At 47.2% G+C, this 15,834-nt stretch overlaps 1 pseudogene; it reads right to left on the reverse strand.

The window, feature by feature from the left end:
* Positions 1 to 15,461: 15,461 nt before the first annotated feature.
* Positions 15,462 to 15,578, reverse strand: LOC136659518 (5S ribosomal RNA; annotated as a pseudogene).
* Positions 15,579 to 15,834: the final 256 nt, after the last annotated feature.

Below are 15,834 nucleotides of genomic sequence, written 5' to 3' on the forward strand. Positions count from 1 at the left end.
CCTGTGAGGGTGGCTGCCTCTGGTCCTTGGAAAGGGAAGGAAGGAGGAGGAAGCCGGAGGTGGGGTTAACCCCTCCCTGGCGAGATCTGAGGCTGCCTGAGTTCCTCTTTGCATTCCTGAGCACGGCCCTCAGTCTCCATCCTGGATGCCTCTCCCTTGCTGTCAGCAATGCCCTCGATCGAGCGGCCAGTGCCAACGCCCCGGTAGCTCAGACTGTACACTATGCAATGTGCTTTATAAACCAGATTGTGTTTCCTACAACCCAGCAGGACTTAGTTTGAGCCAAGGCCCCTGAGACTATTTTCATGGTCAGTTTCTGAGCCTTGAACATACAAGGTTCATAACAAAAAGTGCTTGGAACAAGCACAGAGTGCTCTCTCTCTCTCTCTCTCTCTCTCTCTCTCTCTCTCTCTCTCTCTCTCTCATGTGATTATTCTTTCATGCAGTTATCTTCTCATGGAGTCACCATGATTCCTAGAATGAGGATTGGCACCATTTTTTTTTGGGGGGGGGGGAGGGAGGGAAGCAAAATACAGTCAACACGACAATTACACTTGCAATTAATAACCTGATTGTAACGGGAAAATCTGTAATTCAAATCCCACTCTGGTACATTGATGCCTAGCTCTATTATCTCAATCCATTTTTTTTCAAAGCACTGCCTATTAAGGAAAAGGGAGGGGGTTGGTTGGAAGCAAGTTCAATGATAAAAAAGAGTTTGGCTGGTGGGAAAAAGACACCAGCACACAAATAGGATTAGCTAGTGTGAAAATTCATTGACGACGATGCAATTGACGCAGGGTTCTTAAGCTGAAGCGCTAGCGCTCTCATATATTCAGGATTCCTCCACTTTATCTCCAACCAGAAGAAAGTCACGCTTGCTTTCCCACCATCCTGGATTTTCTGTAGTCAATCTTAACTAGCGATGTCTCTGAAATCCCCAATTACTTTGTAAACCAACATCCTTTACTGACATTTGAACTGGGCTGTGGGCATGAGTCTGGTCAAGCTCAGAAGTCAAAGTGCTTAAACAGAGAAAGTCTTGGAGGAAGACTTGTTTTTCCTGGAATAAGTATTGCTCCATCCGTAATACAGTAACGGATTGCCTAGCCCACTAGACCCAACCGGTTGGAGCAAGATTTGAATGGGGAACTTCTCAGCACGCACAAGTAGCTACTACATTTCATCAGCCCTTCTTGGTTTCTACCAGGAATGGGCACTCAATTTGGGTTGACTCGAGTCATGGTAAGAGGCTGTTTTGACAACTCGAATTGTATCAAGTTGTATCATGGACATCACTGACCCCAAGTCGGCTCGCAACTTGGGATCAATGACTCGAAAAAAACAACTCTGGACTCGAAATGACTTGAGCCTCTATCTCTTTAGTGTGCGCTTGCTTACTTAAACATCTTCCCTTTTTCTGTGCATTTTTGCTCAAGGACTTGCGACTCATGACTCAAAATGATTTACAGGAGAATCCTATACATGTCTACTCAGAAGTAAGTCCTATTGTGTTCAATGAGGCTTACTTCCAGGAAAGTGTGCATAGGATTCACGACTCTTTCTTCAAGTCATGTTGTGATGTGTGCATGCTATGACTCCCAAATTTGAGTTGAGTTGCAGGGTTGATGACTCATGACTAGCAACTTGAGTTTAGTGATTTGATACATCCCTGGTTTTTACTCAGAGGCTGCCTTCTGACATGAAACCACAGAAGGGTGATGATCAGAAACGTAGAGCTATGCTACTCAAAGCAGTGGTATGCGGACTGATCTGGGTCTGTGAGCCATCGACTACCGGTTTGTGGCAAATTTCCAGAAAAGACACAATTGTATAGTATGGCACAGATAAGGTACCCATCCCTGGTGTGTTAGAAAGAAAAATGGTTGCTGCACCACATCAGATAGTTTGAGAAGCTCTGATGCAGAGAACAGAGAAGATGAGTCCCACTCCACAATAGCATTAAATTACATGCATTAAGTGAGCAAGAAATGTTCTTTTCTTAGTGAAATGTATTGCTACCCTTCAGCACATCTAAAATGCAACATGATAAAAAAAAATGTCCTTGACTTGAGCACAATGCATTTCTCATCATTGTGGAACATGGAAGTCACTTTAGTGCTTTGTTCTCAGGGTTACCTTCTCTGCAGAGGCATGAATAGAAGCTCACAGGCAGTGTCTCCCTGAGAGACACATTGTTCTTTGGGTAACTAACAACTCCAGCAAATACATCCAGTGTCTTTCTCTTCGTGTGACTGAATGGCAAACTAGCCTTCCTCTAGTGCAGTGATTTTCAACCTTTTTCATCTCATGGCACACTGACAAGGTACTCAAATTGTCAAGGCACACCATCAGTTTTTTTGACAATTGACAAGGTACACCATGCTGTTGGTGGGAGGCTCAAATCCCCCAGTGGCCCTAGTAATAAATGACCCTCCACCAGACTCCCTGCAGACCATTCGCGGCATGCCAGTGTGCCACGGCACAGTGGTTGAAAATGGCTGCTCTAGTGCAAAAGGAGGAAGAGGGCTGGGTGCTGGTGGCTTAAGAGCCCTCTGAGACGGCCCAGCTCCAGCCCTTCTCCAATCCCCCCACAGGGGAGGAGACTCTCATGTTCAGGCTGGGCCAAATAGACCCCAATCCCTCTGCCAAACTTGAGTGATCGGCATACTTGGCCTTAAAGCAGATGCTTGCCTCCTCCTTTACTATAGTCTGGCCAAGCCCTGTGCCTAATGTCACCCCGGCCATTGGACATCCCCAGTGCCCCCCGTTTGCTCAGCTGTGGAATATTTTATTGGTATGGTATTTGTAGCCCCTTTCACGACCTTGATGCACGCATCTTTTTAGATTGTGAGCCCTTTTGGGACAGGGAGCCATTCATTATTTGATTTTTCTCTGTAAACCGCTTTGTGAACTTTTTGGTTGAAAAGCGGTATATAAATACTGTTGTTGTTGTTATCTGTAGGAATGGTTTATCCCTGTCACAGATTGCCATTCATCTGCCCCCTCCCCCCCCCAAAAAAAAAATATAGCTACAAACTTCTAAATTTTTGCCATCGGTTATAGGCCGTTCGGCAGAAGTGAAATTCATCAACAAGACTGGCATCCATAAATCAGTAGCGATGCACTTTCCAGATTCACAACTTGTATTTACACTCATGTTTGTCATTTTTCTTTAACATGCCCCAGACGTACTTTCAGCCATCCTGCAAATTAGAGATCACGGTCTGCCCCTTTCTTTCTCTACCAGTACATTCCTGCCATTGAATGGAGATCTTTATCATGAGTAATTACAACTGGTCCTGGGTAATCATCCGTGCCACGGTACATTGAGCTCATCTGTGTGAAACAGAGACACCCCTCATTTCCCTCCCTTTGTCATATGCTTTGTTAAAAAACACCTTGACAGTGTACAGTGAATAATTCAGGTGTGTTCATTACAACCCCTGGCAGATGATCAGAGATAGCAGAGGTGAAAATGCAATAAGATTTATCTTCCCGTGGCATCTTTCATATACGGTATCAGTCAGTGGGAAGGTCAGTTGACCTAGGGGCTAGACTGGTAACTCTCAAGCTAGATGCTGAGGCAAAGCAATGCACCCAGTTCGGGAGGCCCGTGCGTCACCCCTCTGATAGACTTCGTCACATGCAGTGCGCGCAGGTGATGCACCATTTCCCCACTCCATTGGTGTTTTTTTTTGGGGGGGGGCAATAACTTTTGATAGAATAGAGATATTTCAACGTGGTTTGTTTCATTGCATTCTACATGAAAACACACATCGATTGATATATAACATGATGGTATTATTAAAAAATATCAAGATTTTAAAAATCTTGGTCAGTAGTAGTATCACACACCCCCTGTGTGCATCACTCGGTGCGACCCACACACCCTGCAATCCCCTAGCAATACCACTGGTTATACAGTGGGCTATATAACGCCAGGGGATTACAAGGTGAATTTGATGGGCGCTCAGTGCATGCTGAGCTGCAACGTGTCTAGGTCAGATGGGGAAAGCTTGGAAGAGGAAGAAAAAGAATGGGAGCAGAGAGAGGAGGTTTATCTATCTTGGATGCCTGATGGCACAGAGCTTCTTGGGCTGCTGAATGGGATGGAGGTGCTTGACATTACACCAGCAGTATTTCTGCGTGCGCCATAAGAGGCAAGTAATATAATCACACTGGGGTAATCTATCACATTTACAGTGGCTCGTGGCCCAATTCAGTGGAGTGGCAGAATTCCTTGATCTTCCTGTTGTGTCTCTGTGTGAATCAGTGATCTGAACTTGCCTGCTTCCATTTATAAACCCTCTAAATTGGCCACATCTAAATAACAAGAATTAGGCCTGTTGCATTTCCCTGCCTGGCGAATGTAATCCAACCAGAGGCAGATGCAGTGTTTGTGTTGGGGGGGGGGGGTGAGCACTACTTTAACTCCAGAGCCCAGGTCAACCAGGCAGGTAGACCTGGCTCCTGGTTGAACTTTGGCCTCTGTGGTTGAGGTTTGCTGGGCCGGTAGACCTGAGCTCCTGCCTGGACTTGGAGCCCAGATCTACCTGCCAGTTGAATCTAGGCTCCTGGCTGAACTTTGGCCTCTGTGGTCGAGGTTTTCTGGGCAGTTAGACCTGGTTCCCACTTGAACTTGGAGCCCAGACGATCTACCTGCTGAGTGGACCTGGGCTCCCATTCAAACTCGGTTCTGTTAGCCAGGCGCAATCTTGCTGCCGATGCCCTGCCCGGTGGGCATTCTCCTGGTGTCCAACTTCGCTCTCCATCCCAGCAGGCACCCTTCCCCATTGGCACAACAGTTGGATCTACCCCTGGATCCAGTTCCTTGATGCCAGGGTAACAAACGACACCTGTTATGAACTGTACTTCTTTCACAGAGTCAATAAATTTCTTCCACAGGGAATTGGAAAAAAGTCATTATGGGTTGGCAGGGGAAAAAATGGTTGTCTGAATCCACTTGTAGATAATTCTCTGGACTGAAGTTTTCCCAAGTAGGGTTAATATGCAGCGGAGATATTCCGTTGCTTGGAAACTAGTTTCTAATGGTGAAGTTATTAATGCCTTTTTTCCCCCCAGTTTGCTCTTGTGAACCTTTGTGAAGATAGTTTTTTTTGCCTTCTGTCTTAATTAACAGCCACCTACCAAAAATAAATGTAAGAGCTCAGTAAAGAGCAGAGGGCACTTTTGTTCATCCTTGCTGTATCTCCTCACTCACCCGCCTGGGAATCTGAGGCTTCTTGAATGGCCCCTGCATTTTGGATTTCCTCCAGCAGCCACCAGGCTGTTGTTTACTCCACAAGAAAGATAAATTTCTCAAGCCTGCTGAGAAAACCTTCTCCATAGAAGTAGGATGTCTCAGACCTATGGCTACCATTCCTGTGCTAATTTTCATGCTCCTGTCATAAATAGGAATTCGTGTTTTGTTTGATGTATTCATGCTTATCCTACCTTTTGACCGCAGGATTCAAGATCACCTCCAACATTTAGAACAGGGATGTCAAACTCGTTTCATACAGAGGGCCAAAGATAGCGTTCATGGTGCCCGCTGAGGGTCGTGACATCATTAAGTAGGAAGTGACATCATTCAGCAGATTATGGCAGAAATAAGCACTTTGTTCTCACTTAGAAACTCATCAGCTGCAAATGTCAGAAGAGAAAATGTGCAAATCTTGTTCAGATTTTCAAGATGTCAGAGAGCCCAACTATCATGCTGGGAGAGCCCAATTATAACAATTTGAGCTGGATAGATTCCATTTGGGGGCCACACTCAGCTTGCAGCCCTTATGTTTGACACCCTGATATAGAATATCATACCAAAATTCCAACAGAAAGCGAATAGAGTGGAAACAACAAGTTCAAAATAGATTATAAACAAGAATATAAACAGCAAAATTCTCATTACGACTGATGTTCTGAAGACGTCTGTGCACATTAACATTTGCCTCAAACTTTTTTTTTTTTTTTGGGGGGGGGGGGCGACAACATGCAATTCAATGCAAATTACAAGGTTCTTTCCAAGGCAAAATATCTGAGAATGTTCAAGGGACAGTCAAATGAGTTCCTACAAAACAAAATTTCTCAGGAAGTGTTAGCAAATCCCTAGCACTCAAGACCCTCTAGGTTTATCTGCTATAGGGCAGGGGTCTCCAAAACGTTTCAGCATGACGGCCATATTCTATATTTGACACAGTGTCCAGGGCTGGAAAATAAATAAATAAATAAATAAATAAATAAATAAATAAATAAATAAATAAATAAATAAATAACATTCAGCACCTCTAGTGGCTGAGTGTGGTATATATCCATGTTGGAAGACCCAGAAGTGCATCTTTTGAGCTATTATTAACTCCAAGAGGCTGGGGAACTACACAGGCCAGTTAAAATCCTCTCTTGGGCTGAATGTGTCCTAAAGGCCAGGGTATAGAGAGCCCTGCCATAGGGTGCCAGGACCAAGGAGTTATGGTTATGGTTGGCAACCTTCAGTCTCGAAAGACTATGGTATAAGCCTACAGTACTGGGTATTCTCAAGCAGTCTCCCATCCAAGTACTGACCAGGCCTGACCCTGCTTAGCTTCCAAGATCAGATGAGATTGGACATGTGCAGGGTAACAGTTGCTGTATGCCTGATCTCATCTGATCTCAGAAGCTAAGCAGGGTCAGGCCTGGTTAGTACTTGGATGGGAGACCGCCTAAGAATACCGGGTGCTGTAGGCTTATACCATAGTCTTTCAAGACTGAAGGTTGCCAGCCACCAAGGAGTTGTGCAAAGGGTATCACAGACAAGCCGAGCTTTTCATCTGATAGCAACCAAGGGAATCAAAGAGCACACACAGTTTGAAGGCTTGAAGAAATGTGTTTTCTAAAAGAAGAATTGAATGCAAATTCTTCCATGCACTGCTGGGTGCAGGCACCATGTACTCAATAGGAATTCTCAAAATTGAATCAGTTCAGTTTAATAACTTCCATTGTCAACAGGTTCCTTGACACTTATTAATGGTGCAGTACAGATGTTTGACAGTGGAGGGTGAGAATCCATACTGCAACTGAATCTCCTCCACTAATTGCCCTACATGTAGAATTAACTTTCCAGTCATCCCAATAATCATGGCTGCACCTAAATCTCCCCTTTAATGGGCCCTGGGAGAACAAACAACACGGAACCTGAACTTTGCTCACTGCAGCATCAATCTTTCCCCTTCATCAAATCTACTCTGTGCAGCAATCAAGGGAAACAAGCATTGACCTGAGCTGGTTGGCGTGGCTGGCTGTAGCTCTTCAGTCTCATGCACGGCATATTAGATTAGACAGAATGGCACCGCTCAAGAGAGAAAGAAGTCTCAGTGTTTGCAGCACAGATGCCAGGGAATGAACAGGAGCAGGTTTGGAGAGACAGTATGGTTCAGAGGGTGCTAGTGCTCAACCCAGAGAAGAAGAGGCCCCTCAGATCCAAATCTGAGCCAGAGAAGAATCCCTGGATGATTCTTGCCTGCATATCCAGCCCTAACGCCCAAAATGACAGCTTCCTGGGGTCAGAAAAGATTCCACCTGGTCAGTAGTGGCTCCAGGTTTGGAGAGCCCTGGGGCCAAAGCAGTGGCATTGTGAGGAGGTGCAGAGGGTGCAAACTGCACCCATTGACGCTCTTGGGGGAGGTGGTGAAACCACTAGTGGCCAAAACCTTGGAAAACTGTTGGGAAATTTGTATTTATGAATAATACCATCATGTTATATATTGTGGGAAAGGTAATTTTATGCAGAATATAATGAAACAAACTGCACTGAAATACTTGTATTCTATCAAACGTTACAGCCAATTAACCAGAAAAAAAGAAAATGCAACTGCCTTATGTAACAAAAAGTGAGTTTCTTTAGCTCAAAACTGACCAATGAGACTGATTGTTTCAAAAGCCAATGCGGTGTTATTATGACACAACAGGGAACCAATGAGTTCCGTTAGTATGAGTCAGCATTTCCTGCCTTTCCATGCAACAGAGCTAATACTAAAACTCATATTCAGTTATGTGAGTGTCCTCAAGTTGGCCACCGGTTTTTTGTTGGTTACTGATTTGTTGGGTTATAAAATAAATACTGGGCAAATAAATTTGATGGGCACCAGCACTAGTGGTGCCACTGCATTTAGGTTTTGCATATGATATTGTAATTTATTCTGTATGGTCTGGTATGGAAGAAGTTCCATCGTGGGGGTGATGCAAACATTAGTGATACAGCCCCATAGTGGCCCACTCCCCCATCTTTTTGGGAACACGCATATCCTCCACTCTCATGGTGCCTGGGAACTGGGCAGGAGATAGATGCAAGTCCATGTTGAGGCCACCAACAGCAGCTAGAGCTACAAGGAGTACTCTTTCACCACATCTGTCTGAAGGCCAGTTTCTGGTTAGCTTTTCTAGGTAGGCATTCAATGGGGTGCTTAGCAGGAGGCAGTGGAGACAGAAGACAGCAGTATCTTCTCCTGACTATGTCAAGGAATAAGACATCTAGGAACTGAAAAATGGCCCTGGGGGAAGAAGACAGTTCACGGCGGTGGCTACTCCTCCAGAGCTACCTGGTCAGCATTCCCATGGAGTATGGATTACCAGGACACAGGGGGACAGAGGCAGCAGTGGACCCGCACAGTCCCAGGAGTTTGCTGGGGATGGCTGCTGGGGGGCACTTTCGGCCTTTGTGTAGTCAGGGGCCCACCAGATTCCCCCACTTGAGGAGCCAACTCTGTTGCTGAGCCCCCTGCACAGCTGTTGAAGACAGTAAGGCGCAGAGGGGATGGGAAAACTTGCAAGGCTTTACTGAGGCTTTGCTGCAAAGATTGAGTCAGAATAAGCCTCATGGCAGGAGAGAACAGAAAACCTCTCCTGGGGTTTTCTCTGGTCACACAAAGCAGCTCCCTTCAGCAACACCACCATTCAAGTGTCTCCCTAGACCATCCCACTATTGCTGCTGGTCACCTTTCAGTCTGCCTGCCTGAATATGTCAGGTAGCTTATTTGATGAAGCTGGACAGGGGTCCCAGGAAGGGGGGTCTTCGGTTCCTGCCCATCACCAGGGTCGCCCTCTGTATAGGGCAGCAGTCTGTGTAGGACCTCCAAAGCTATGTTCACCTGACCTGTTCCCCCTGGGACTCAGAACAGAGGCAGAGAGAAGCTTTGCTCCTACTCTAGCTTCACAGAACTCTGGCGTCTCCCTTCCAACCAGCCCATCTCATAGTATGTCAGACAGCTCTTTCCAACCCTCTCTTGATATTCCCCTGGCCTTGCCTGGACCTGCCACCTTTCCTGGTTCCAGCCCCTCTTGCCTGGTCACCCTCTGGGTCCTAAGCCTCCCCTTCCAAGAGATGGGAAGGATCCTGCAGCTACTTGCCACACCTTGCTGCTATTTGTCAGTGGGTGCAGGCATACTCCACTCAAGGGGATGATGGTCCCACTGAGGCCTTTCCCTCCTCTTCCAGAACAGTGCCTGGGGCTTGAAAACAGGCCTTTGTTGGACTTATTCTGAATGTCATCTTGTAGTGGAATAGCGGAAGAGCTGACGAGGAGATAGAATGTGGTGTCTGCAGTGGCCCCTTTCAGAGTTCAGGCCTGGGCTTTCAGCAAAGGGTGTGCTGCACAGCTGCAGCCACTTGAAGGCAATAGAGTCCTGAGGGATATAAGGAGCACCTGGGGCAGGAAGGGTGTGGGTTGTAGGGGAGGCTGACTGGCTTGGCTTATTGACTTTGGAATCTGAACTTGGACTGTGACTTGGCTTATTGACTTTGGACTTTGCCCTGGATACTCTCCCTGACTTTGTGACTAAGGGACTACTCGAACAGGCTGTGGAGAGCTGAGGTGTGCTGCTATACCGGAAAGGACTGCTACCTTAGGAACTGGGTCCCTGCAGTTTAAACAGGCAAGCTACCCTGGTGGTGGACTCTAGCAGTGCTGCTGTAGAGAACTGGGGCCATTGTTGGGGGAACAAAAGGGGAGCTAATTAGCTAAATGTGGGCATAATTCTCCAGGTGGAGCTTGGACTGGGGATTTGGCAGAACACATTGCAAAGCCACTATGATGTATTCTGTGTTGGGCTGCCATTCATGAATGGTGGGGGACTTTAGCTGGTACCCAAAGCAACCGCTCTCCTTCTGCCATGCCACACAGTGCATGTTGCAGCTTCTGAGCCTGATGGACTGCCTGCCCACCCCTACAAAATGCTGTCCTAGACAGCCACCTAGTGGTCAGGCTGAGAGGCACTGGTAATTTTCCTCTAAAGCCCTAAGCAGCTAAGGATCAAGGTGTCTAAAGGATGGATTCTGGGAGGCTGGCTCATGTGTCCCTTTGCCTTCCAAGGCTTGTCAGAGGGGGCAATACAGGAGGAGGTCTTCTCCATTGTGACACCCACTCCATGGAACCATTAATGTACCTGGCCCTTACTGTATCTCTGGGGCAAAGATTCACGATGCCACCACCTCCACACCACGCCCCCCATACTTACTCAGCGCCACCAAGCCTTGCGTGACATTGGGACTGACTAAGGCTGCCCCACAGCCTTAAACAGCACTTCTGGGAAACCAGAAGTACTGATTACGATTGCATCAGGAGCCTCAAAAGGCTTCCTATGTGGTCTGGAGCATTGTGCAAATGCAGCACTAGGGCATTTGCCCCTCTGCCCCCCCCCTCCAGGCCTGCCACTGTGCGGAACTCCTTTCTGCAGAAGGGAGTTTTTGACCTCAATTTCAACTTCCTTTGGTGGCAATTTTCAGGTACAACTCAATAAAATCACATAAAAATAGATGTGCAAATATCATTTATGTGCATTATGCGCCTTTTACTCATAGGCCATTGGCAACAGAGAGTACCCAAAGTTGGCTGGCCAACCACTGAAATGGAGCAGGGGCAGAGGAATCCCATTCTTTTGCTGCATGAATAATTCCACCAATTCTTTGGAGGAGCCAAGGTCACAGGACTCGGTGGGTGCCAGGGATTTCCACACCTGCTTTCACAGGAGAGAAGGCCCTCTTCCTCCTTCATTAGGAATGCAGTGTTCATTCTCCATTCACAAGAAGAGGTGAGAAACAGTAACATCTCTGCAGTTGTCTCTTTTTATAATAGGATTAATTAATAATTCTGTCTGCTCTGAGCAGCTTATAGGAATGTTAAAATAAAATACTAAATGGAGGGATTTGGCTGGGGATTTAGCCAGCAAACATGGAAACTACAGAAAAAAGAAAATGGCCTGAACACCTTGACAACGAAAGCCAGCATGATTGATGATGGATTCTTTAGAAAGACTCCCGTGGCATACACTGATCTCTGTATTATGTGGAGCTCAGGGTGGTACAGTTTTTGACACTGATTGGCTGAGCTGCTGTGATGGCATGGAATGTCTGCTTGTCCAGGTAACTAACTAACTAACTAACTAACTAACTAACTAACTAACTAACTAACTAACGGTGCAATCCTGAGGTGCCCATGGGTCGGGGCAAGTCCCTTGCACCGGCCCAAGAGGTTTGCAAACATGCCATCAGGAACCTGCGGAGGCTGACACAAGCCTCTGCGCCTACTTCCTCTGCTTGACTTGCATCGGCCCAGCTGGCTCTGGGGTGCATTGGCTCTGGGGTGGGTGGGAGGGAGGCGTTCCTGGGGGGGGGCAGAAGGAGGGCAGGCAGTGGGCAGCCCCTGGGGAGCAGGAGGCAGGGCTGGGACCCAGCAGTTATGCCAAATCCCAACTCCCGTTCCTAGGGAGATTGGAGTGGCTTCAAACCGCTCCACTCTCCTCTGACTTGCGCCACCTGAGGTGGCGCAAGTCCAAGGAGACCCATAGGAAACGTTTTCCCTTGGCTCTGGCTGAGCCACCTTGGGTCCCTATCCTGCGCTGGATACAGCGCAAGCCTCTTGGCTTGCCTGTTCCAGTGTAGGGTAGGATTGCACCCTAACTAGTTTGCCACCCAAATTCTGCCAAGGAAGAGAAAGTGGTCAGTTTGGCTGGAGTAAAAGCTCACACAGGAGCAAGCTAATAGCTGGGAAGAGATCTGGGATGTACAGACATTCTGGGACAGGCAGTGTAGGGGCAAAGGAAGGATGCAGAGAAAAAAAAAACAGTGAATAGAAGAGAGGAAAGCTTATAGGAAGGATATGGCTGGATACCCACACTTTCAAGTGTAATTGAAATATCAACAAATCAATAGAAAGGGTGGGATTCTTTTTCCCCAAGGAATTAGAACATTTGGACAAAGGGAAATGAGCGCCATTTGCATTCTGTGATATTATCCCTGACTCCATTTGGGTTGGAAAGATTCCGTTTGGGTTGCCACTGTGGTACCAGAAAGATCAAGGAGCACCTGGGACCTGCTTAGGGCCCACAGCCATTAGAGTAGGGCTCATCCGGCTGAGCGAAGCCCTGAACCCTCAGTAGTGACTGCAGGGAATGCACAAAGAGCGCCCGGGGGGGGGGGGTGAGCAGGCTCTTGAGAGCAAACTCAGGGCTCTGTCCTAGTAGCCTGCTGATGATATTGAGCCCACTGACAATGTCTCTTGTAAACTACAATACCAGCTGCAATGTCACCTTCCAGGTTGGTTTGTGGCCTTCCCGGAAGTGTCTGGCTGACAACCAACGGCTAGTATTATAATGCCGTTGTACAAATCGATGGTAAGGCCACACCTGGAGTATTGTGTCCAGTTCTGGTCGCCGCATCTCAAAAAAGACATAGTGGAAATGGAAAAGGTGCAAAAGAGAGCAACTAAGATGATTACGGGGCTGGGGCACCTTCCTTATGAGGAAAGGCTACGGCGTTTGGGCCTCTTCAGCCTAGAAAAGAGACGCTTGAGGGGGGACATGATTGAGACATACAAAATTATGCAGGGGATGGACAGAGTGGATAGGGAGATGCTCTTTACACTCTCACATAACACCAGAACCAGGGGACATCCACTAAAATTGAGTGTTGGGCGGGTTAGGACAGACAAAAGAAAATATTTCTTTACTCAGCATGTGGTTGGTCTGTGGAACTCCTTGCCACAGGATGTGGTGACAGCATCTGGTCTGGATGCCTTTAAAAGGGGATTGGACAATTTCTGGAGGAAAAATCCATTATGGGTTACAAGCCATGATGTGTATGCGCAACCTCCTGATTTTAGAAATGGGCTATGTCAAAATGCCAGATGCAAGGGAGGGCACCAGGTTGAGGTCTCTTGTTATCTGGTGTGCTCCCTGGGGCATTTGGTGGGCCGCTGTGAGATACAGGAAGCTGGACTAGATGGGCCTATGGCCTGATCCAGTGGGGCTGTTCTTATGTTTAACCAGTAGCAATACAAATGTAAGGGGCACCCTGGGGGGTGACAGGTACACTACCCAAGCCCCACCAAGCAGAGGCCCTTGCCATGTTTGATGGTGGATGGACCATCCTACACTCTCAGAGGCTCCAAACAGCCGGAAACGGCTGCCCTGGAAGCAATTTGGCGGTGCGTGTGATGACATGATTATGTCATTGCATCACCGTCAATTCACTTCTGGGTGCCACATCCTTCTGGGTGAGTATGGGGTGGGTGTAACGTGGCATGGGGGGCGTTTTGTGCTGTGGGGGGGGAGGGTCATAACACCTGCCCTAGGCAGCACCTGCCCTGGCAAAGCCACTGTTGAACATATGAAAAGATGAATCTACCTGCTACTGATTCAGACTGCAATTCTATCCACATTTACCTGGGAGTAAGCCCTATTGACTATAATGAGAGTCACATTTGAGTAGACATGCATAGGATTTGATTGTCAAACTGTTGGTCTGTCACATTGAGTGCTGTCTCCAGTGACTCTCCAAGATTTCACATGGAGGGAGGTCTTTCCTAATCCTTCCTGGAGAGGCAGAGGCCAGGTGTTGTACCTTCTTCTACCACTGAGCTACAGCCCTTCCCCATCCCGTCGGAAAGAGGATGCTGGGTCCTGCAAACCCTTAATTTGATCCAGCAGGGAGTCTTCTTGTGTTCGCACATTCTTATGTAATGACCCATATTAGAAAGAGCTCTTTCACACCCTAAGCCAGGGGTGTCCAAACTTTTTGGCAGGAGGGCCACATCATCTCTCTGAAACTGTGTTGGGGGCTGAATTAATTCACATTTCAAATTTGAATAAATTTACATAAATGAATATATTAGAGATGGAACTTGTATGAGTGATTGAAGGTCCTGCAATAATAGCTCAAGGCCTATAAAAGTTCTTGCACAAAGCAAAGCCAGCCTTTCCTTCACTGCCACTGCTGTATCACAGATGTGAAACAGCAAACAGTGGAGGAACCCTTGTCCCACAGCTCATGCGAGAGGTCAAACAGCCATCTTTACACTGAGAGCAATTGCGTCGCTCCAGCGCAGGCTCCAGCAAGTCTGCAGAGGGCCGGGTGCTCATTGAAAACTGGGGGCTCCCCGCGGGCCAGATTGTGAGTCCCTGAGGGCTGCAAGTGGCCCCCAGGCCGGGGTTTGGGCACCCCTGCCCTAAGCCAATGCGTGCAAAAGCTGGAACGAATCCTCTCTCTCTCTCTCTCCCCACCTCACATTGGCCTCCAGCATCTATGCCAGGAATGATCTCTGCTATCTCATAAGTTCACAGAATCCTTTAGAATTTTTTTTGGCATTGGGAATAAAGTCAGATGAGGCAATTGTATTTTTTTCCTCCCTTTTCTTTTCCAAAAGACTATCTGGAGAAAAGCCATTCAAATTCTTTCTCCATCTCTTGCCCCCATTTCAAAAAAAGCACTTAACCCCTATAGACGTTTATTGTTTTTCAAAACAGAAGTATTGCAAGATGAACGCATTTAATACGTCTTCATTTGCCCAGTCATGCCTTTCCCTTTCCCTTAAATGGGATTATGTGAGCAGGACAAATCGTTACAGTGCCCTCATGGCTGACTCCCTTCTTCATCCATCTGTGACCAGATGGATTTTAGCACAGGCTCATGAAGGTTATTTGTCATTATTTTAAGAATCTTTTTCAATGCAGTTTTAACATATAGCCAATTGAACTCGCATCATAAGCCATATTTAACTGCGCTAAACATTCTGCAGTTTAGATTTCAGGTCCACAAAATTATTGTGCACAAATGTTTATATTTCAGCCTTGTTCAGTATCTTTGTCTCCCTAGGCAGCGGATACTTTCTTTCTCCAGCAGTAGTGATACCCCAGCCAATCAGGGACCTCAATCATATTATTTAGGACCACAGCAGACAGGCTCTTACAAGTCACAAGAGAAGCCAATGATGTATTTGTTTTGAGGAGAGATGAAGGAGTAGTGAACCAGACCCCTGAAGTCACCCACGATGCCTCCCACTCTGCCCAGGCAATTGGGATTCCCAGTCACGACCCCATTTCCATGGGGACAGAGCTGAAGCTCACCTTCCAACATGCCCTGAAAGAGGCAAGAAGGCTGTCGCCTGCATGTGCAGCTTGGTTGGCAACCTTCAGTCTCGAAAGACTATGGTATAAGCCTACAGCACCTGGTATTCCCAAGTGGTCTCCCATCCAAGTACTAACCAGACCTGACCCTGCTTAGCTTCTGAGATCAGACAAGATCAGGCACGTGCAGGGTAACAGTTGCATGCTTGGCACACTGTATTTGCCAGGAAGAAAATCTAGTCTCCAACTTCACCACTGTTAGCCAGGGTGGAACAACAGGAAGAGGAGATGGAACTGAGCCCTCCCAACACATGTGTGGCCTTTGGGGTGAGCATGAGAGACCTCTGGTGGCCGCCATCTGGACAGCCAACAGAAGCAGATGAAGCAACATGACAATGTATCACACTTGGGTCGGTCGGTCAGTCTGTTTATCATTATACCAGTCTTCCTCCAAGAAGCTCA

This window comes from Tiliqua scincoides, chromosome 8, assembly GCF_035046505.1.
Source record: "Tiliqua scincoides isolate rTilSci1 chromosome 8, rTilSci1.hap2, whole genome shotgun sequence".
NCBI classification, from domain to species: domain Eukaryota; kingdom Metazoa; phylum Chordata; class Lepidosauria; order Squamata; family Scincidae; genus Tiliqua; species Tiliqua scincoides.